The sequence below is a fragment of the Rhinolophus sinicus genome, linkage group LG02 (assembly GCF_036562045.2).
Source record: "Rhinolophus sinicus isolate RSC01 linkage group LG02, ASM3656204v1, whole genome shotgun sequence".
Taxonomy (NCBI): Eukaryota; Metazoa; Chordata; class Mammalia; order Chiroptera; family Rhinolophidae; genus Rhinolophus; species Rhinolophus sinicus.
The window spans coordinates 190,098,905-190,120,192 of record NC_133752.1 but is presented as its reverse complement, the minus strand read 5'-3'; the positions used below and the strand labels follow the sequence as shown (position 1 = coordinate 190,120,192).

At 50.8% G+C, this 21,288-nt stretch overlaps 1 long non-coding RNA gene across 1 annotated transcript; it reads right to left on the bottom strand.

The window, feature by feature from the left end:
- Nucleotides 1–12,297: 12,297 nt before the first annotated feature.
- Nucleotides 12,298–19,491, bottom strand: LOC141570163 (uncharacterized). The gene is made up of 2 exons (XR_012494100.1): nucleotides 17,680–19,491; nucleotides 12,298–14,728 (listed from the first exon to the last, which is right to left on the bottom strand). It is a non-coding gene; the product is annotated as an uncharacterized LOC141570163 (long non-coding RNA).
- Nucleotides 19,492–21,288: the final 1,797 nt, after the last annotated feature.

Here is a 21,288-nt window from a genome sequence, read left to right as displayed (position 1 = left end):
ATTCTTTCCGTGATGGCACTTCGCACAAAAATTGAAACAAAATATTGAACCTGTGTTAACACATTTAGAAGAGCAGGGTCTTTGCTGAAAATATTTTTACTCGTCAAAGGATGTTGTTTCCTCACAGAAAACGAATATCTTGTCTGAGACACTAGCTCCTCATATTCTGTCCAGTGGCCTTTCCCCCACGGTGGTGAATGTAGATTTCAACCATGTCATCAAAAGTTTTCACACAATTTATCACATTCAAACACTCAGAGGACAGACTGCGCCCCCCACCCCAGCCCCCACCACGTGTCTTAGAGAACAAGTGTGATTTTGTGGGTCTAGTGAATTATGAAACTAGGTTATTTGGAGCCTCAGGTTTTGAGCATTGAAGACTCAGAGTCTTCTAACAAACGTGGGGAGGGTGAGATATGGGGGAGGAAGGATTAGGTAGAATGGGGTTCCAATGTATATGTTGGGGTTCTGCATATTTTAGTAGAAATAAGCCAAATGGGGCTATTCTACTGGAAAAGGTTTGCTACAACCATTAGCTTAGGTGGGTGGCTCTCAGCGGGGCTCACTTTGTCCTCTCTGGGGACATCTTGGATGTTTGTATTTTGTTGCAGTGATGATACTGACATTTAGTGAGGGGAGGGAGAGGAAGGGATACTGGGTGTTTTAAAATGTGCAGAAAAAAATACATAATGAAGATTTATCCCATATTCTAGACCCTAACTCTAGAACTTACAAATTTTACTTATATATACATTATATCTTTGAATTGTTAACACACACACACACAGAATCTTTCAAGAATACAACTACTGTGTAAATTAAAAAAAAAAAGATTTTATTGGGAACTTCACAAGATTTGTTCACCATTTCAGAAAATTGCACCCACCCACCCCCACGGCGGTGCCACCATGGCATTTCGGCAGCTCTGGCAGTCATTATGGAAGTCTGTAAGTACTCGGGGTACCCTCTCCTTTCAGGTACATGGTAGGGTGGCATTCGCCCGGAACCTCTGAAGTTAAGTTCGGCCATATGGCGTGTGTGGGCCAATGAAATGTGAGTGGGTATGCGTCACTTCCGGTGGAAGTTTTAAGAGCCGGTGAATGCTGTCTACATCCCTCACCTGTCATAGCTGTTGTGACTGTGCTTGTCTAGATGGAGTCTCTGTGATCCAGCTGGGTCTCTACAGGAAGAGCAGAGCCCCTGCCCACACCACACAGAACGTGACATGTGAGTGAGAAACATACTTGTGAAGTTTTGAGATGCTCGGGGTGTTTGTTATTGCAGCAAAACCCAGCCTGTCCCGACTATGCACTCACTGACCCAACACACTTGCACAGGTCAGCATTGCATACACGGCCTCCTTTGAGCATCTAACCGCTTCGTATATCCTGTAATGCCATCATGCTGAAGCATTTAAATACTGAAAAATATTTTATTTTATTAGAAAGTTTTTCTTTATCTTTACACATATTGTAGTTAGGACATGAATTTGAATTTTTTAAATTGGATGTGGGTACTTTGTAGTATCAATGAGCTTCATTTCAGGATAGTAAAGGGGGGTGTTAGCAAGCATTTGTTATAAAGAGGGCATGTTGTCTGATGGGGATGATAATCACTGATCTAGAAGCTTCTGCTTTGGTGCTGGCTCCTGTTCTGGTATCGAACAGTATAGGGGGCTGGAGTAGGAGGTGTCGGGAGAATATTCACGGAAGTCACATGATAGATAACTAAACTTCAGAAAGTGCATGGGCTGGTTCTAAGCCAGATGCTCATCAATGGGATCCTGCATTCACTCAAATAAAGGTCACAACGTCAAAGAGAAACCTATATCTGAGCACAAATTAACCTGGCGATAACTGGGTACAGAACCCTAGTAAACTTAGACAGTCACATGGCTCAGGGTCATGTTTAAATAAGACAGTTCAACAACCCAACATAATTAAGGACAAATTCCATTCTTGAGTTTCTGGAAGGACATTTAAAGAGCCCCCAATACATAAGCCACATCCGTACTTATTAGAATTGCCTTTCCTTTCTTGTCTACTTCCCTCGGGCCTCATGGCTGCTGTAGGTCCTCTCGTCTTAAAACTCCTTGTCAACGAGAATTTCCCCCTCTTCCTCTCCATCCCCCACGACTTTATCATATACATCAAATTACCTTCTCTTCCAGCAACTGAAAAGTGGCCTTCCTCTTTAGGAAGACGAGAAGGAGGGAGAAAAAAATGGACAAATAATCAAACAATGGTTTTTGGCCCCGTCTGGGAGGGGGAGGTCCTGTAGATGTCCCACAGTCATCCGTTTTGCACCATCACAGTGGGTTAGGACCTCTGAAAATGGAACTGGCTGCCTGGGGAGAAGTGAGCTCCCCATCACCAGAAATAAACAAGAACAGGCTGCATGACCACTGGCTGGGACCATTCAACTCACTTAGCAACATTTATCCAACGCCTCTGTGCCAGGCACAGCTAGACGGGGAGAAACAAAAAGATGATGAAGACAAAATCTCCGGGCAATTTGCGAGCTAGAGGGAGAGGGAGAGAGAACACAGTGTCTACAGGGGATGGGGGCAAGTAGAAAGGAGAGACGTGATCAATCGTGCCTAGAAGGGATCAGTGGATGCTGGGTCTTGAAGGCTGGGCAGGAGTTCATCATCCCTACAGTGGGGAGATGGGGGAAGAAAGAGCATGTGCAGGGATGCAGGGCTGGGATGGACCAGGTCCCATCTGGAGCCAGCCGAGGGCAGCCGGAGCCCACAGCGTGAAGGAGAAATGAGGGGTGGTTTTGCAGATAACTCTGGGGTGTCAAGTATCTTCTGTGCCAGGCTAAGATGCCTGCGAGTCAAGAAGAGATTTTAACCACTAGGTAGATAGAGGGGTGCAGGCAGTGGGGATGAGGTTGGGATGGGGAGCTGCCCTTCCTGTCTTAGACCAGGCAGCCCCCGTAACTCTGTGAGTCAATTCCTTACAATATATCTCTGTATATCCATCCTATTGGTTCTGTTTCTCTGGAGGGCCCTGACCATTATAATCACCATCCCTGTTTTACAGATGGGGAAACGAAGATAGAGAGATCACCCACTTGCCTACAATCACCCAACTGAGAAGAGTTGGGATTACACCCAGGGCTGCACTCTTAACTGCTCCCTGCCTCAAGGGACGTACAGATTTCATGTAAGCATCATGGCATGACTCATCAGCTTGGGGACACATAGTCCCCCAACTCACACATTTTTCAAAGTAAAACCAGCTTGAGCCTCCACTTTCAAATTAGTAGGAAACCTGCTTTACCTTCAGGGTAAAGGTATCCAGGGGCTAACTCAGTCCCAAGAGGGCCAGCCAAGCTGCAGTGTGGGTGGGAAGAGGACGGGGAGGCCTAATCTGTCCTCCTGTGGGATCTTGATAACGCGTGTAGGGTGGGCTGACACTTCCTTGTCTAGCGACCTGCGTCCTAAAACCTGCCTTCCATCCCGCGGGCAGCCTGAGGCAGGCTGATGACATTCGATGACATTCTGTAGGCAAGACCCGTTAATCTGTCAGTTGAAGACAAGTGACCAAATACTCCGCTAAGTGTCTACAGGCTGGACTGGCAAGGATCCTAAGCCATGGATGATGTTCCAAAGGCTACTGGGTTGGCCAGATCCGGGTCACTTGTATTTCACCTCTCACCTTACGTGGTAGTGTCTACGACAGGCCACTGCGGGACTCTCTGGAGCAGAGGGGAACCACTCCAGGGGACCTGAGGTCACCGCCACCCAGTGGAAACTCTTAGATTTTTGTACATGGCCGCTTCTCTAAAAATAAAAAATAAAATTCACCTAATCATGTACCCAGTACATTTAATTCACCAAATTCTGTGAAGCACTTACTATTCTGATTCCTATTGTTGCATAATAAATCACTCCAGACGCTAAGATTTAAAACATAGCAGTTCAACATTTCATTACTGCCTCTCATGTCTCTTGGGGTTGACAGGACTCTGGCTCAGGGTCATGCACACAGCTCTAGATCTGCTTCTCTACAATTCGCCTCCCCCTCAAGGTCACAAGATGGCTGCCACAGCACCTGACATCACATCCTTACCCAATATCCAAAAGCAGGAAAAGGCAAGTCTCTGCTTCATGTTGCCTTTTGAAAGCAAGGGAAACTTCTGAGGAGCCCCACTCCCTCCACTCTGACAGATTCCTTCTCAGCTACCATTTTCCAGGACTCGATCATATGCCCAGGTCTAAGCCAATCATGGGTAAGACCACCATGATGGTCTGAGAACAACTGTAACTTACCTCTTCCCCAGGGGCAAGTTATTCCACCACTCGGTGCTTCAGTTTCCTCAGCTGTGAAATGAAGACAATAATTTCGTATTACTTACTCCCAAAGGCCTTCGGGAGGATTCGCTGAATCAACACACACCAAGCACCTGGAATCACACCTGCTGTTTCTGCCTATTCTTTCCCATCAGCCATGACACACGAGTCACGGAGGGCAGCCTCGCTGGTGGGTGGCTCCAGGAACTGGACCCCTTCTCCCGGAACTCATTTATTTCCTTAGTGAAGGGGTCCCAGACTGCAGATTCTTACTAAGAACAGGGGGCAGAAGGGAGCCTGGTTGAGGAGTACATGTTTCTGCCCTGCCCTGTGCAGAGAGAGGGCCCACAGACCTTGTGGGGAGAGTCAGGTGTGGGTCTGCAGACACAAGCAAGCAGAAGGTGGGTGCAGAAAGGCCTGCCCACTGCACTCAGCATCCCTGGGACGCATCACCCCAACTCCTTCTCAAGATGCCTCACACCACAGGGTCTGACCACCAGAGTCCAGGGAGCCCTTGGGAGTCACGTAGCTCAGATTTGGGTTTACAAACGAGAAAACTGAAGCCCAGAGAAGATAAACCTCGGTTGGGCCCCCAAGCCTGGCCCCTTTTGCCAGAGGGCTCTGTGCTGGGGCAGCCACCTCTGCCCTCTGTCTTTCTCTGTCTCCTCCATCTTGCATTCTCTCTTGTCAGTATTTCTATCTCTGTCTCTCTCTCTCTCTCTCTTTCAATCCTTTTCTATTTTTCTCTCTCTGTCTCTTTGTGTTTGACTATAGATCTCGCTTTCCACCACTATCTTTGTCTCTGTCACTCTGTTTCTGTGTCTCTGTTCTCGCTCTCCCTGTCTCCGTCTCTCTCTATTTCTGTCCCTCAGGAGCAGTCTCTATCCCTCCTTCTTTCTCCATCTCCAATCCTGTAACTTTTCTGTGGCTTGTAAACAGCTGAAAATAAAAATAAAAATGTTTTACAAGCACGGAGTGGGCCTGAGGACGGTTGTATCACCGCATGTCCTGAGGCCAGGTGCTTAGAGAATGGCGTCCCGCTATGCTCCCACCTCATGTTTCACAGGCGGGATAAGACTGGGAAGGAGGCTGGTGAGGGAGCCAGCCCAGACTCAGACACAGGATGGGTCGGGCTGCACGACCTTTTGGCTCTTTGCACGCGCCCAGGTTCTGATTCCAAGAAGAGTGCTGGGACTGCCCGTTGTCCGGGTAAAAATAGCCCGGGGAGCTGTGGTGGCCTCCTGGATGTCTGGCTGCCCATGTCTTTAGAGAGACAGTCCAGCACCTCCACCATACAGAGCAAGAACCTGCCGCTCAGAGCAGGCAAGTGACCTGCCCAAGGTCACAGAGCAGGTGGGCAGCAGAACTGGCCTCTGCTTCCCAGCTGGCACCCTCCACAGCACCGTGGACCTCCCGAGGGGCCCCCAGTCTGGGCCAGGTCCCCATTATACAGAAACTTCATGCCAGCCCTCACCTCTCTGGATCATAACAGCCCTATTTTCTTGACTGTCTCTTGCACTTCCCTGTGAGCTCCTTGAGGCTGGGGGAGGGGTGGGATTGGGCTCTGCCCACATAATGCACTCACCAGGAATAATTGTAACAATATATATTAGCTCGCATTCATCAAGCACTCAACATGCGCCAGGCACTTTCTAAGCACAGTACACATATTAACTCATTTAATCTTCACTATAGCTCTATAAAGCAGGGGCTATTGTTATCATACCCATTTTATAGGTGAGGAGACCGAGGCTCAGAGTGGTTAACTGACTTGCCCAAAGTCACAGAACACTAAGTGTGGCGGAGCTGGTATTCCATCGCAGACTGTCTGGCTCTAAGTGAATTACTACATGAGGAAGTGAATAAAGTTCTGGTGTTCAAGCCTAGTAAGCAGCTGCTGCTATCATTTCACTTGGGTCACCAAGGGTCACAGGGCCCCCCTCCCCACACCGGCAGGCTGGACCCATAACCGCACCCTCAGAATTCCATTTTCATGGGACAATTGTGCTGGGAGCCCGGACACATATTCACACTTCAAGCCTGTCGCTTCCCAGCCCAGTGACCTTGGGGAAGTCCCCTTCCCCTTCTGAGCCTCAGGGGTTCATTTAGTCAATAGTTCCCAAGGAGCTGGTGGGATGGATCAGACAGGGGGTCCAAAGCTGAGAGTAGCCTGAAAGAGCATATTCTAAAAAGTGACTTCTTTTGGTCAAGATACGGAAATCATTTAAAACATATAAAGAGCGTTAAAGAAGGACGTGAGGTTCTTCTGTTTACCCACAGGGACTTGCCAATAAGGGGTGAGCAGTGCGCCCTAACTGAAAGGCTGGCCCAGAGGACGTGGGGGCACAGCTGCTCGCCCTGGGATGCTGGCCCGGGCAGTCCTGGCACAGCCCTCCGGGTGTTGGTGATAATTATATATCACACACCAGATAGGGACAGGTGTGGGGCAGGGGGAGGCAGCAGAGCCACAGCGGCTCCAGGGCTCAGGCTGAGTCATGCAGCCAGGCCAGGGTCTGGGGAGAGAGGGGAGAGGGCTGTTTCCAGAGGGAGAGGAGGCAGCAGCGGGGAAATCCCCCAGGGGATGTGATTGGGCCAGTCACCAGGGAAGGGCGGAGTCTGAGACTGCTGCCCTGAGGGGAAGTTCAGCCACCCCTTCCCCTGTCTACCTGTCCTCACCACCTGTGCCTGCCACCTGCCCCCACTACCTGCCCTGCCCATTTCCTTTCCTCCCTGTAATCCTGGTATCTGGTGGGTGAACCCAGTGCCTCCCCTGGACCCTCAGCACCCACAAACTCCCCCACCCTCTCAGCCTTCCTCCCACCCCTTCACCTGGACCCCCATGCCCTTGAAGCTGTCAGGCAACTCTGGGCTCCAGGCCTGAGAGGGTGGCCTGAGGTCTCCGGATCCAGACCTACGTAATCCAAATCTGTCCACCATTTCTGAGTTGCATGACCTTGGAAAGTTACTTGACCACTGTGACCTGCAGTTCCCTCACCTACAAAATTGAGAGAATGCCATCTTACTGCAAAAGGCGATTATACTCCTAAGCTTCAAAAGGAGGTGCCACGGGTCGTGTGATTCCACTTATAGAAATGTCCAGAAGAGGCAAATCCATAGAGAGAGAAAGCAGATTAGTTCGTTGTCTAGGGCAGCAGGAAGGGTGGGGAAGAGAGTGACTGCTAAGGGGAGCAGGGTTTTTGGGGGGGCGATGGTTCTTAAATGGATCATGGTGACAGTTGTTCAATCCTGAATGTACTGAAACCACTGAACTGTGCACTTTAAATGGGTGTAGTGTTGGGAATGTGAATTCTATCTCCAGAAAGCTTGTAATAAAAAGGAGGTGCCTGTTGGGTGGCTGGCACACGTGGGTGCTCAAGGCTCACAGAGCCAACCCTGCTGGCTGCTTTGCCACCTGCCCCACTGGGCATGGGCTGCAGCTTCTTGGCCAGAGCATGATTCATTTTCCAGAGGGTGGAGCTGAAGTTAAGATAGTCCCACCCTGAAGGTCAGATGAGATGACCTTGGAGGGAAAGGAAGGTGGGCCCATCCTCTACCCCAGGAGGCCACCAGAGCCAGGGTGACGTGGGCAAAGACTTGGGACTCCCCAGCCACTGCCAGTTTAGCTCCCAGATCTGTTGCTCACTTGCTCTGTGGCATCGGGGAAGTTACTTAACCCCTCTGGCTGCAGTTTCCTCTTCTGAAGACATGGAGGTGATGATATTCCCCGTCCTTACCTCACAAGTTAATCTGTGCAGAACCTCTGGGACAGGGCTTAGCAAATCCCGGCTGCTTGAAGAATAATGGCTATTTCTATTGTCTGGTGGGAAAGGCCAGGAGTGAGACCAGGAGGCCCTGACCCCAGTCCTTCTCTGCCCAGGTGAATTATCCCCTTTGCTGAAGCATTGGGCTTTGCCGCCCAGCCCCTCATGTCCCCCTCCTCTGACTTTCTCGGCAGTCCTGTGCCCTAAATGACATTGCAGATCTGGGCCGCGAGACTCTCCTCTCCGAGTCCTCATTTGTTCTTCTGACCGATGAGGAGATTGGACCAGAAAAGTCTCAGGTCCGCATCCCGTCCGGTGGCCACTGACTGCTCCCTGGCCTGCACGCCCCAGGAGCACCGCCCCGGGAGCACCGCCCTTGGCCTTAGGGTTCCTCAGGCCTGTCCGAAGTCCTGTGTCTTCTTTCCCACCCATCTGCCTTCTCTCGACACTCAGAGGCAGGAGCTCACCTTCCTGCTTTGTCTCCCCCTGGGTCTGGTGGGGTGTAGAGTGAGCTCAGCTGAGCATCTGCCTTGACTGAGGTCCCAAACCAGATTCACCTTGGGCTGGATGAGTGACACTGAGTAAATCCCGACTCTGGGCCTCAGTTTCACCCACTATAAACAAATCGAATCATCCCTGCATCCTCTCTGTCTTCTATGGGAGGACAGTGATGAACCCTAGCATCTAGGGACAGGGAGGGACCTTAAATGCACTGAGTTCAACCCCAAATCCAACACTTGAGGACCCCTACCATACCCAGGCTGAGCTTGCATACCTCTGGAGCAACGGGGAACTCATTACCGAGTTCCCACAACCCATTCTATTCATTTGCTTGACAACAGTGACTGCATCTAATGGGTGCCACACCCAGTGGCAGGCACTAAAGGCTCCACAATGCATAGGGGCAAAGTGACACAGAGGCAAGCATGGTGTTCAGGTCGGAACCCTGACAGTTTCTACCTCTTACTAGCTCTGTGTGGCGCAGAGGTCCTTGGAAAGACTACAGTTTAACTGAAGATTCTGGCATGCATGAGCACGCATCTCACACCAGGCTCTTTCATTCTTGGGGAGCAGGTTCTGGTGTCACCCCAGTGTTTTCAGATGAATTCTTCAGAGGCACAGGGAGGTTAAGGAACTGACCTGAGGTCACACAGTGAGTGTGACAGGTAGGCCTGACCTAGACCCAGGCTGCTTGTGCCCAGACCCCTTGGACCCCTCCCCTCTCCCAGGGGCCCAGCTCTGCCCCATCCAGTCCCCTTTTCTAGGACAGTGTGGGCAGGAGCACTCCATGCTCCCCAGAAGCCTGCAGACCCTTTTAGACTCCTTTTCTTAGAGGGTAAGAGGGGCTGGTGGTCTTGCATTGGTTTTTGTTTTTGTTTTTATTAGGTTCAGGTACACAAAACAATGTAATAGACATTTATCATTTATATCCCTCACACTGTGTCAACCCCACTCCCCCATCCACCATCCCTCCGTCATCACACACAGCCATTCCATTTCCACTGTCTCTATTCCTAATTGCATTGTTATTTTTAGCGCTGCCCCCACCATATTGTTTGGGATCCAGAGAACGAAGACTCTGAGGTCCTCCGTGAGCCCAGCCAGCACCCTGGAGTGTGTAACCTCAGCAGTTTGGCTAAGGAGCGGGTGATGACAAGCTGACTGGAATCCGAGCTCTCTGCCCCCCACCCCGCCCCCACAGAGACTCAGTTCCACTCGGAGTGACTCGACAGAAGCTGCCCTCTCTGTCTTATCCCGTCCAACTGGTACCCACAGGTAGGGGACAGGGCAGTGTTCCCAGCAGCTGGACGTGAGCTCTGCCATTCCCAGCTCTGCCATCCATGTCCACTCAGCTCCAGGGTCAGCCTCTGCAGGACCACACGGCCTTCGGGAGGGACCCCTTCCTGGAGAGGGGGGCTTGGGCTGGGACAGGAACCACCAGGTATTGTGGTGTAGCTGTGAAACTTATGGCTCCAAACTGCCAGGCTAGAAGTGCGAGCTCTGCCAGTGTGATGTTGCGTGAGTTATTTAACCTCACCACACAGAGTTGCTCATCCGTAAAATGGGCACAGGGTAGCAGCCATCTCGTAGGTTGCTGTGACGATTTACTATGAGTCAGCACCTGTAAATCACTTGGTACAGTGCCCAGCTCAGTCACAGGGCCCACAGGTGACTGGGAGCTGTAATTATCACACACCATCCATCTAACCACCTATTTATACACGTATTTGCTGAGTGTTGAGTCTGATATCTATGGCTTCATAACAAAATACTCTAAAACGTAACAACTTAAAACAATAATAGATATTACCTCACACAGTTCTGGTGGGTCTGGAATTTAGGAATGGCTTAGCTGAGTGGTTCTGGCTCGGGTCTCTCATGAGGCCATAGTCAGGCTGTCAGTTGGGCTGCAGTCACCTGCAGGCTGGACCGGGGCTGGAGGACCCTCTTCCAAGGTGGCTTCCTCCCATGGTGGACAAGTGTATACTGGCTGTTGGCGGGAGGCCTCCATTCCTCCCCATGGGGACCTCTCCACAGGGCCACTTGAGTGTCCTCACGACATGGCAGCTGGCTTCCCCCAGAGCCATTGACCCAAGAGAGCAAGGTGGAAGCTACGATGTCTTTTATGATGAAACCCTGGAAGTCACACTCCATCACTTAAACACAATATCCTATTTGTGATACAGGTCCACCTGCCCAGTGTGGGAGGGGAAGACACAAAGGTGTGAATACTAGGAGGAAGGGATCTCTGGGGAAGCAGCTTGGTGACTGGCTAGCCTGGAACAGAGAGCGAAACCACAGTGCTTGCTCTCACAGTTGAGAATGTGTGTGTGTGTGTGTGTGTGTGTGTGTGTGTGTGTGTGTGTGTGAAACAAACAGGGTGGCATGGTGGTCTCTAGCAGAGGGGTCAGATGGAGGGCCTCTTCAGGAGGAGATGTGGGGATTGAGGCCTGAGGGTGAAACCAGCTGCCACAGGAAGGACAAGCAGGAAAGGTGTTGGAGGCCGTGTGCCTCTGTGTGCCACAAGAGGGAATAGTGTGGTGGCCACTGAGGTTGGCCTACCTGGCTCTAATGTTCGTTTCCTTCCCTCTTTGGCCTCAGTTTCCTCAGCTATAAAATGGGATAATAGTTGCTATCTCCCAGGGGGCATTAATACAAATGAAGCCCTTAGCACAGTGCCTGGCCCTGAGTAAGTGCTCGGGAATGAGAGGGTCGTGACCATTATATGACAGTGGCATACGACGATGACAAAGACCTGGTCCCAGTTGAAACCATAATGGATAAGCATTTCATAATGACAGTCTCACTTCATTTAATGTAATCCTCTCGTAAGGGAGATGGACTAGTAAGCCAGCATGGACACCCTGTGGCCTGGGGGTCGGAGCAAAGCTGGAGTGTGGGGTGTGATGTCCCTGAAACCATGGGGGAGGGGTGCAGGGAAGGCTTCCCTCAGGAAGGGCATCTGGAAAGATGAGGCAAGGGAACCAAGAGCAGCGGTCGTCCTAGGCAGACGACCCCCACTAGGAGGGAGCCCGCAGGGTCTGTTAGGAAACGGCAGGTAGCTAGGTATAGCTTCAGGTAGCTAAACTTCTGGGTCTCTGTGGACACAAGGAAGGAGGTGAGGAAACAGGCCAGTGCCGGGAGGGAGGGTGGGCCTTAAATGTCACATTTGAATGGGCTTTCCTGTGGGGTAGAGATCAAGAGCAGGAGAGAGACAGGGACAGACTGATTTGTGCTCTAGAAGTTCCCTCTGGCTGCAGAGAGGAGGGGGTAGGGGCCGCGAGGCCAGTGGAAACGCAGGTCCAGGAAGGAGATGGTGAGGCCTGGCCCAGGGCAGCGGGTGTGGGAATGGAGGGTCGGGGGTGAACCCCAGAGCTGCAGGAGGAGCCAAGGAGAAGAGGATGAGGAAGAGAGGGCAGAACCCCCACCCTTTCCAGGCCCTGGCCAAGTCTCCTCTCCTTTCCAGGGGTCTATCCTAATCTGTTCCCTCTCATCCTCTCCCGACCTCAGGCACAACTGTCCCCAACCCTAAGATAAAACTTAGATAAGTATGAGGTTGTGGGGCCTATTCAGCATCCCTCCATGATAGCACTCATTATTTCAATGGTGGCTACCATTTATAGAGTCCCTACTGCATTCCAGGCACAACACACACACGCCATCTCATCTAAAACCCACAATAACCTAAGAATGTAGATATTATGGCTCCCATTCTGCAGATGAGAATATCGAGGATCAGAGAGGTTAATTAATTTACCCAAAGTCTCACAGCTAGTAAGAGAGAGTCAGGATTACATTACATTCGCTAATATACGGAAAGTGATTATACCAGTACCTGGCACATACTGGTCACTCCATAAATCCACTATTTTTGTTAGTATCATCAGCTAGATCTGGCGGCTGCAGAGCCCGTGCCCCTGCTGGAGACCTCGCCGATTCACCTTGTCCAGTTCTCATGGTTTGTTATCTCTTTGTCTGCCCCACTGGGCTGTGGGAAGTTGCAGAGCAGGAACCAGGTCTGGTTGGTCTGTGGGTCCTCAGCATCCCTCATGGGCAGGCACAGAGTAGGTGGTCAGCGATTGTTTGTCGAATGAATGAAGATATCAAGCACCTTCAAGGGCAAGGACCATATTTGTCTGTAAGAATCACAGGATGTCTCCAGCCGTGTTTATCCCTTAAAATCATGGGATTTCTCCAGCCAAGACTGTCCCTAAGAAGGAAGGGATTTCTCCAGCCATGTTTGTCCTTAAGCCTCATGAGCTAGCTCTCTGGGAGGAGACTTGGTTACTACTTCAGCCGAGACAGTCCATCTCTATTCCCAGCCTGCCTTCTGTCCTCAGGAATCCCACCATAACCAGCTCCTCCCAGTCACACCCTCCTCTTAGCCCTGATAGGCCCTCCTAGACCTCACCTGGAACAATACATCCTCCCACTCTGGTGTCCCATGGCCTACCCACAAACAGACCTGGAACTCCTGTGTCGGCATAGAGCAGGGGCAGGGGGCAGGCCACCTGGGGTCCTAGCCTGGCATCTGGCATAGGAGCCTGGGCAGGTCTCTCCCGCTCTGGGCCTCATTGTTCACACCCTCCTCAAAGGCTCCAGAGGCTGGACGGGTTCAGGGCAAGCCTGACCTCCCTGCCAGTCCCTGCAGCCACCTAGGCCTGCCCCTGCCTGGCTAGGTGTGTCGTTCTCTGTCTGGGCCTCAGTTTCCTAAACAGCAAAATGAGGATGGTCATGTTGACCACTTTTAGCTCAGCCTTGCCGATCTGCTATGAGCATCCAGCTGGATGGAGGACGAGGAAGTTCTGTTAATATTAATATCTTTCCCAGTGTCTCTGGGTCCTTGAACCCCCCGGGGAAGCGGCATGTTTCCTAAAGGCCACTAGGTGGCACCAGCAAGCCACCCATTTCCCTGAAGGCTGTTCTCAGGAGGAATTCCAGCCTGGCATTAACCCCTCAGAACCACAGCCTCCCACTGCAGACCCACCAGCTGGCAGAGGCAGGGGATGCCAGGGTTAAAGACAGATTTTAGGGTCAGGCAAACTTGAACTTGGATGTTCCACGCCAGGCCCTCTTCTTAGTGGGTTTCCTGTGTCTCTGCTGGGCAGTTAACTCTCCAGGTGACCCTGAGCGTGTCATACAAACTAAAACTTCAGGTTCTTTGTCTGTAAAACAGGATAACACATTTCTTCTCCTGGGCATCATGGAGACGCAGTGACACTGGGCATGTAAAATGTCCGAACAACCTCCTAGCCCAGAGTGAGACGCAATGAGCACGATCTGGCTAGTCATTACTACCTCACATCTCCAGGTCTCCTCTGGGAAGAACCTTGGGCAGGATGCCCAGAGACCTGGGTCTGCATTTGGCAAGTCCTTTCCCATCTCGGGTCCTCTGCTGGCCTCAGTCAGGTTGAGAGACTGGGAGTGCATGGAACAGTAATGGTTTGGGAATCAGACAGACTTGGGTGTGAATCCCACCCACTTCTCCTCACCCCAGCTGTGTGACCTTGGCCCTCTCTGAGCCTCTTTGGCAATTACCTAGTTATTTGTGATTATTTGTTCTAAGTCTGTAATTCCCATGAGTGCCTGGATCATGTCTATTTAGCTCACCTACAGAAACTCAATACTCAGTTCAGTGTCTGGCACATAGTAAGTCCTCAGTAAACAAGAGGACTTAGCACCATCATCATTTCAATTGCTATATACTTCCACTCAACAATGGTAGCAGGCACTGTGTTCAGAGCTTTCCCTGTATTATCTCTAATAATCCTCAGTCAACTGTCTCTATTTTACAGATGAGGAAACAGGTCTAGAGAAATTAGGTCCAGACCCAAGATCACATAGTTACAAATTGTCAGAAGCTGGGATTCGAAACGGAGCTCCATGGCAGATTTGTGTTGATAGATGTAGTAGGTTGATTAATGGTCCTCCAAAGATATCAAATCCTAATCCCAAAATTACTTGGCAAAGAGAACTTTGCAGACGTGACTAAATTAAGGATCTTGAGATAGGAACTTTATCCTGGATTATCCAATGAGCCCAGTGTAACTGCAAAGATCCTCTTGATAGGGAGGCAGGAAGTTCCGAGTGGGAAGAAGGAGATGTGGGACAGAGGAAGCAGAAGACGAAAAGGCCATGCGATGCAGGAATGAAGACATCATCCATTCTAGAAAAGGAAGGAAAAGGATTCACCCCTAGAGCCTCCAGAAAGAACGAGCCCTACTGACACCTTTCACCCAGTGAAATTGGTTTTGGACTTCTGACCACCAGAACTGTAAGGTGATAAAAGTGAACTGAAATCTCAGGATGCTTAACCATGGAGCTGGGAGGACTGTGGGTGGAGCTTTCCTCCCCGCCCCCCCCCCATTGACTCTCTAGCCCTGACTTCCTGTTGAACTTTGTGGTAACTTCAGGGGGAGGGATGCTAATAAATAGAATAGCCATTTTAGAACCGAGCCATTATTTTCCTTCATGTGGGAGCCCTACATTGGAGGTGTGCATTGGTGGTTTTTTTGTTTCTTTTTCCTTTGTTTTCCCTGAATAAACAGTTTTTCTTGGGGATTTATCTGGAGATTTATTTTTGCCAGTCAACAAAGGTAATAAATATGTGTTGTTTTAAGCCACCAAGATTGTGGTGATTTGTTACAGCAGCAATGGGAAACTAATACATAGAGAAATGCGATAATGTCCAAAAAGCAGCTGGCATACAGTTGGAGTTTACTAAATTCTCTTTCCTTCCCACCCATAACTAGATATAAAAGATATATAACCAGATATAAAAGAATGGCAGAGCAAGAATGGATTTGTAGGATCTTCCAGCTCAACTAGCCCATTTTACAGATGTGGAGCCTGAGGCCAGAGTTAGAGAACAATTTGCCCCCATATCAGAGAGGTTAGTGGGGGAAGGGCGCTGTCTCCTGGGCAGATCCTAGGGCTGCTTTCTCTGTTCTTCTGGACTCCAGTCCTGGGGCTTCTTGGGTGAAATCATCTAGTCCAAACCCATTTTCTAGGTGAGGAAACTGAGACCTGGAGTTGCCCAAGAGAATTGCAACCTGACCTCATGCTGAGAGTGTGTGGGCCCTGAATCCCCAGAGTCCTCCTCTTCACAAGGCTCTCCCCTCCCCTTCGGGAGCGGGGCTCTTCCATGTTTATACCCAGCAGACTGGGGCCAGCAGGGTCTGGGAAAGCCACTTCGGGAACAGCCCAGCTGTGGTGGAGGAATTCAAGAGCAACTCCTTGGTGGCCTTCAGCCTGGGAAAGCACTGAGGTCTTCCTGTCCCTGCCCCCCTTGCTCCTCCCAATGGCCCTGTCCCGACAGCTGTGAGAAGTCCCCTGGAGGGACTGTCTAGTGGAGCTGGGAGGAAAGAACTGTCTAGAAAGGAGGGACTTGAGCTTTGATCCTAAGCCAGCAGTGAGTGCGTTATCCTGGATTACCATAAACCAATCCTGGGGTCCTGGGTTGATCTAGAGGACCGCTGGCTCACCCTGCCCGAGCACGTGGGGGCACAGTGGTACCCTAACACCCAGTGACACACGCACGGGTCTTACACAAAGCATTCACATCCATTGGCATCCTCAGTCCTCACAACAACCCTGCAAAAGCAAGGTGCTACTGTCCCATTTTACGGATGTAGAAACGAAGGCTTAGCGAGAAAAAGGGCCTTACCCAAGATCAAGGTCCCATGGTGGCAGTGCTGGGACTCCGCTAACTCCATGAGCTTTTGTGGAATGATCCTGGACCTGACTCTGGCATGTTCTGGTCCCAGCCTTGCAATGGGACCTGAGCAAACTCCTTCTCTGAGCCTCTGCTCTCTCCTCCGTAAACTAGGAGATAGTAACACTGTGTACCTCGTGGAGGTGCCATGAGGAATCTACGAGTGAGTCCTGTGCCTGGCACATGGTAAACACTCCATTACTCCTTGCCCTCATCACGATCACACTACAGTTATCGGATAACCTCAAATACTACCATGCCACACTGTGCCTAGGAACTATTAAAAAAACCAAAATTCAGCTCAGTAAATTTGAAAATCTAATTGGCTTTATTAAATAATTTATGAATTGGGGAGCATCTCATCTAGCAAACAGAGAAACACCCTGAGTTACAGAAAATGGAAGATTTTTATGGAAAAGAGGGTGGGACAAGGAAGTCATTAGCAAGAAACAGAAATAAAAGAAAGTTCATTGGAGGAAAGTAAGAGTTCAGGATGACGATGGCTTCCCATGGGCTGAGCTGTGGCGTTTCTTATTGGCTGGGTTTCTTGCACCTGCCAGGCTAGTAAAGTAGATGCAAAGTCTGTCTTTTCCTAGTGCGGGTAATTGACCAGGAGTAAGACGTGAGAGCTCCCTCTATTGGTTTTCCTGACACAAATTTTAGTTGAGGTTTCCTTTATTAATTTTCACATAACCAACACAAAAGTCCATGCCCTCAGAACTGACATTCTGGTCCTGGGGAAGACAGACCATAAACAAAATAAGCACATTAAAGGATGTGTTAAAAAGGAGTAAGTGCCATGGGGATAGGGCATGCTAGGGTGGGGAGCAGGGGGTGCAATTTAAGCAGGTCATACAGGACCTAAGGGACGGACCACGTGGTTCCCTGGGCTAGGGGTGTGTCATGTGGAGTGTCATATGGGGTCTCTGGTCCCGCTCCCCACATAAGAACGCAGGAGATGGTGAGGCCAAAAAGGAACACCCACGGAGCCATAGGTAGGGGAGTCACACCACTATATTCTCGCTGGCGGCTGGGTTGGAGACACAGGAAGCAGGAGCCACACGATCTGCAGCCTGCCGTCTGCTTCTCTGCCAACCAACCGACAACCAACTCTTGCTAACTGCAATCCACTTGCTAGCTCAGCCACGGCAGTTAGATCAGTGGCCAATGGCTAACTGGTTACAGCTGATGGCCATCTACTCCCTGATCCAGCACCTTTCCACACCCCGCCACTGGGGTCCAGCTCTCTGGCAGCTGCACAGCCCCCTCCACGCTGGTCGGGGAGCCATTCATGTCCTCCCACCCCTTCTCAGGCATCCAACTCCTGATAACAGAGGCAACCGGCACCACACATTGTGTGGGGGCCACATGTCCTTCTGCCCAGAATCAGAGATCATTCCTACCTGGGCAGAATCCTGCTCACCACAACAGCTGTCCGAATGGGTGGTGGCCTCGGTGTAAGATGTCCATGACTCTAGGAGCCCACGGCAGCAGCGGACCACCAAAAGGAAGGTGGCACCTTCCATGGCCAAGACGGTGGTGTGCCCTCCAGAGGCTCGAGTCTCCCAGGCTGACCGCACCTCCCATTCCCGGCGCCGCTCCTCACGGGACTCCAGAAGCAAACTTTCACGCATATAAACTGCTCCATTACCCCTTTGGGGATTCTGGTGGTGCCGTACCCTGCTCACTGAGCCATGTGTCATGCAGAGTCTCTGGTCCTGCTCCCCGCACAAGAACGCAGGATATGGCGAGGCCAAAAAGGAACACCAACGGAGCCATGGATGGGGGATTTCATACCACTATAGTCTCGCTGGCAGCTGGGTTGGAGATACAGGGAGCAGGAGCCACATGATGCACAATCCACCGTCTGCTTCTTTGCCAACCAACCAACCCACTTGCTGGTCACAATCCACCATCTGCTTCTCTGCCTACCTGCCTGCCTGCCAACCAACCAACCCCCTGCTAACTGCAATCTGCTTGCTAGCTCAGCCACGGCAGTTATATCAGTGGCCAATGGCTAACCGGTTACAGCTGACGGCCACCTAGTTACAGCTGAAGGCCATCTATTACCCGGGCCAGCACCTTTGCACATGAGGCCGAGAGCCTGGAAAGTGCTCTCTGGGACTCTGTCCCCACGGGGTGTGCCAGGCAGACCGAGATGGGCCTGCTCGGCATGTTCCAGTAACACTGAGAGACCAGTGTAATCCGAGTAGCGTGAGTGTCGGTGCAGTGACAGGAGGAGAAAGCAGAGAGGTGGTGGGGTTAAGGCAGAGCCAAAGGTCATGGCGGCCACTGGATGGACTTCGCCTTTCATTCAAGTGAAGTGGGGAGCCATCCCAAGGTGTCGTCATTGTCAATTAAACCCCTGAAGCCTGAAATAGGCCCTTGGACCTTGGGTCACCATCTGAGTAGGTTATGGCCACTCCTCAGCTCCTCTCCATGGCCCCGCCCCTCCCTATGATGCTCCTGGAAATCTGGGATTGTTTTAAGGTGTCAACGCTAACAGGGAACTTGGAGGTGATTTGGCTTCAATTACAGGTGAGAAAAGGAGGCTGGAGGGGGTGGGGCTTGTCCAAGACCACTTAGCACATCAGTGGCAGGGGCAGCAATTCAGCCCCAAGACCCCACCATCCCCCCCATAGCAGGTCCATCCTGCTGCAGAGCCAACCGATGATGAACGGGACATTTTGTTCTTAGAGCTAAATCCAAGGAGTCCCCAGGGGCACGTTCTGGTTTGCCTTTGCCAAGTCCTTTCCAGCTAAGAGTCCCTTCTAGGCTGTGGAGCTGCCGCCACGTCTGGTGGAAGCTGTGCCCTCCCAAGGCAACCCTCCCACTGCACTTGACATTTAGGAGCGTGTGTCCATATGAAGGTCAGGCCCCTATGCCTGCCCTCCTCCCAGTCATCTCGCTCCACAGGGCTTCCAACCAAACACAGACACTGGGGTACAATAAGCGACTGCTCATTGCCACACTTCCAGGGTGACCCTGTTGGAGCAAGAGGCTCTTGACCTCTCTTTCTTCCCCATCCTGTGGACGTCCACGTCAGTTCTGCAGCTGCCACTACCAGCTCCTCAACTTCAATTCAAGGGGAAGGAAGAGCCGCCATTTATCACTCTGTGGTCTTCCATCTTCCCACCTCTATCTTCCTTCCCTCTGGTTCATTCATTCATCTTTCCACCATCTACCAATTACCCCTCCCACATATCCATCCACTGTTCTGAATAGCCACCAGTGTCTGACTGCTATTGGTCCATCCTCTCATCCATCCATCCAGCCACCTATCCATCCATCTATTATCTTCTTATCTACCTATTGTTTGCCCCCAAACCTATCTCTCTGCCTGTCTATTGATCTACCTATCCATCCATCCACCCACCCTCTTACCAGTTTCCCCATCCATCCATCCATCCATCCATCCATCCATCCATCCATCCATCCACTCACTACCTTCTTCCCATCCATCCATCTCCCCACCTTACTTTCCACAGCTTTGCCAGCCAACTTGTCAGCCTGTCTATTGGTCCATCCACTTGTTCATACAACATATATAGAGATACATCCTGTGTGCTCAGCATGGTAACAGTAACATTTATAGTAAAGCTACCACTCACTGAACACTTGTTTAACGCCAGGCACTCTGCCTACATTCTCATTTAATCCTCACAGCAACCTGTCCTCTTTTGACAAATGAGGGGAACATGCCTCAACTAGAAAATGGTCAAATTGCTCAGTTCTAATACTAGCAGTCTCCATGGTAGATATCACCATCATTTTGCAAATGTGGAAATTGGGGCCGTGTGGTTTACCTCGTCACAGCACTGAAGAATGACAGGAGTTGGACCCAAGTGTTCCGAGTCCAGCGCTCTTTCCTTCTGACCCTCGCTGCTTGAGCTCCGGCCTAGGTGACCAGTCCTGGCCTTCACCCCGCTGTGTGACTGTTTGGCAAGTCAGGCTCCGGGCCTCAGTTTCTTGCCTGTAAATGAGGGGGTTGTGGGAGTGGTTTCTGACACGCCACAAGGATTCGTCTGGCTCTTCCTTCATTTTTTCCTCTGTCTCCTTCTCATGGACAGTCATGAAGGCTCAGGAGAGGTATTGGGCCACGGGAAGCTCTGACATGGCTTAGCCCAGTGGGGACCCATTTCACTCACTCATTCACCAAATATCCTTCCCTGAGCGCATGCCACATCTGGGCATGACCCTGGGGACTCCATTTCTCACCTTGGTCTCAGGGCCAGGCAACACACAGCCAGGAAGAAAGGGGTCCCTGAGAAGAGGAAAATCACGTCTGCTGCCAGCTCATTATGGGACCTCGACATTTCCTTCAGTTTTCTCGTCTGCGCTGTGGGTTAATACATGTAATACCCACCTCAGACAACAAACGAAGTAATAGGATGTGAACACACTCAACGTGCCCTCTCCTCCTCCTTCCTAGTGTGGAAACAACGGGATTCGGCTTGAGCTGAGGTTCCCCAGGTGGGCTCGTGGGTGGACTTCAGGAGCAGGAATAACCTGAAATTGTGTGCAATGTGTTGTGTGTGCACATGCCATCTTCTATCAGGAAGGTCTGTGTCTTTCATCAGATTTTCAAGAGGTGCATGAAGTTGTTGGTTACATAATAATCATTGATGATGGCCGACTGTGAGCTAGTACAGTGCTAGGTGCTTAATACACCACATTTCTTTAGTCCTCAGTAGACTGTAGACCGGAATAGTGGTTAGACTCAGGGACTCTGGAGCCTCATTGTCTGGAAACAAATCCTGGCTCCATTGCTTCCCAGCTGTGTGACCTTGGGCAAGCTACGTAACCACTCTGTGCCTCAGTTCTCTCAGATCTAAATCAGATGACAGAAATACCTACTTCATAACGTTGCTTGGAGGAGTAAATATAGGTACAGAGCATAGAACCATGCCTGTCACTAAGACAGGGCTCAGGAAATATGATCTTAAAGTAGGTGAGGAAATGGAGGCTCAGAGACACCAAGGAACTTGTGTAGGGTCAACCAGCTGGGCAAC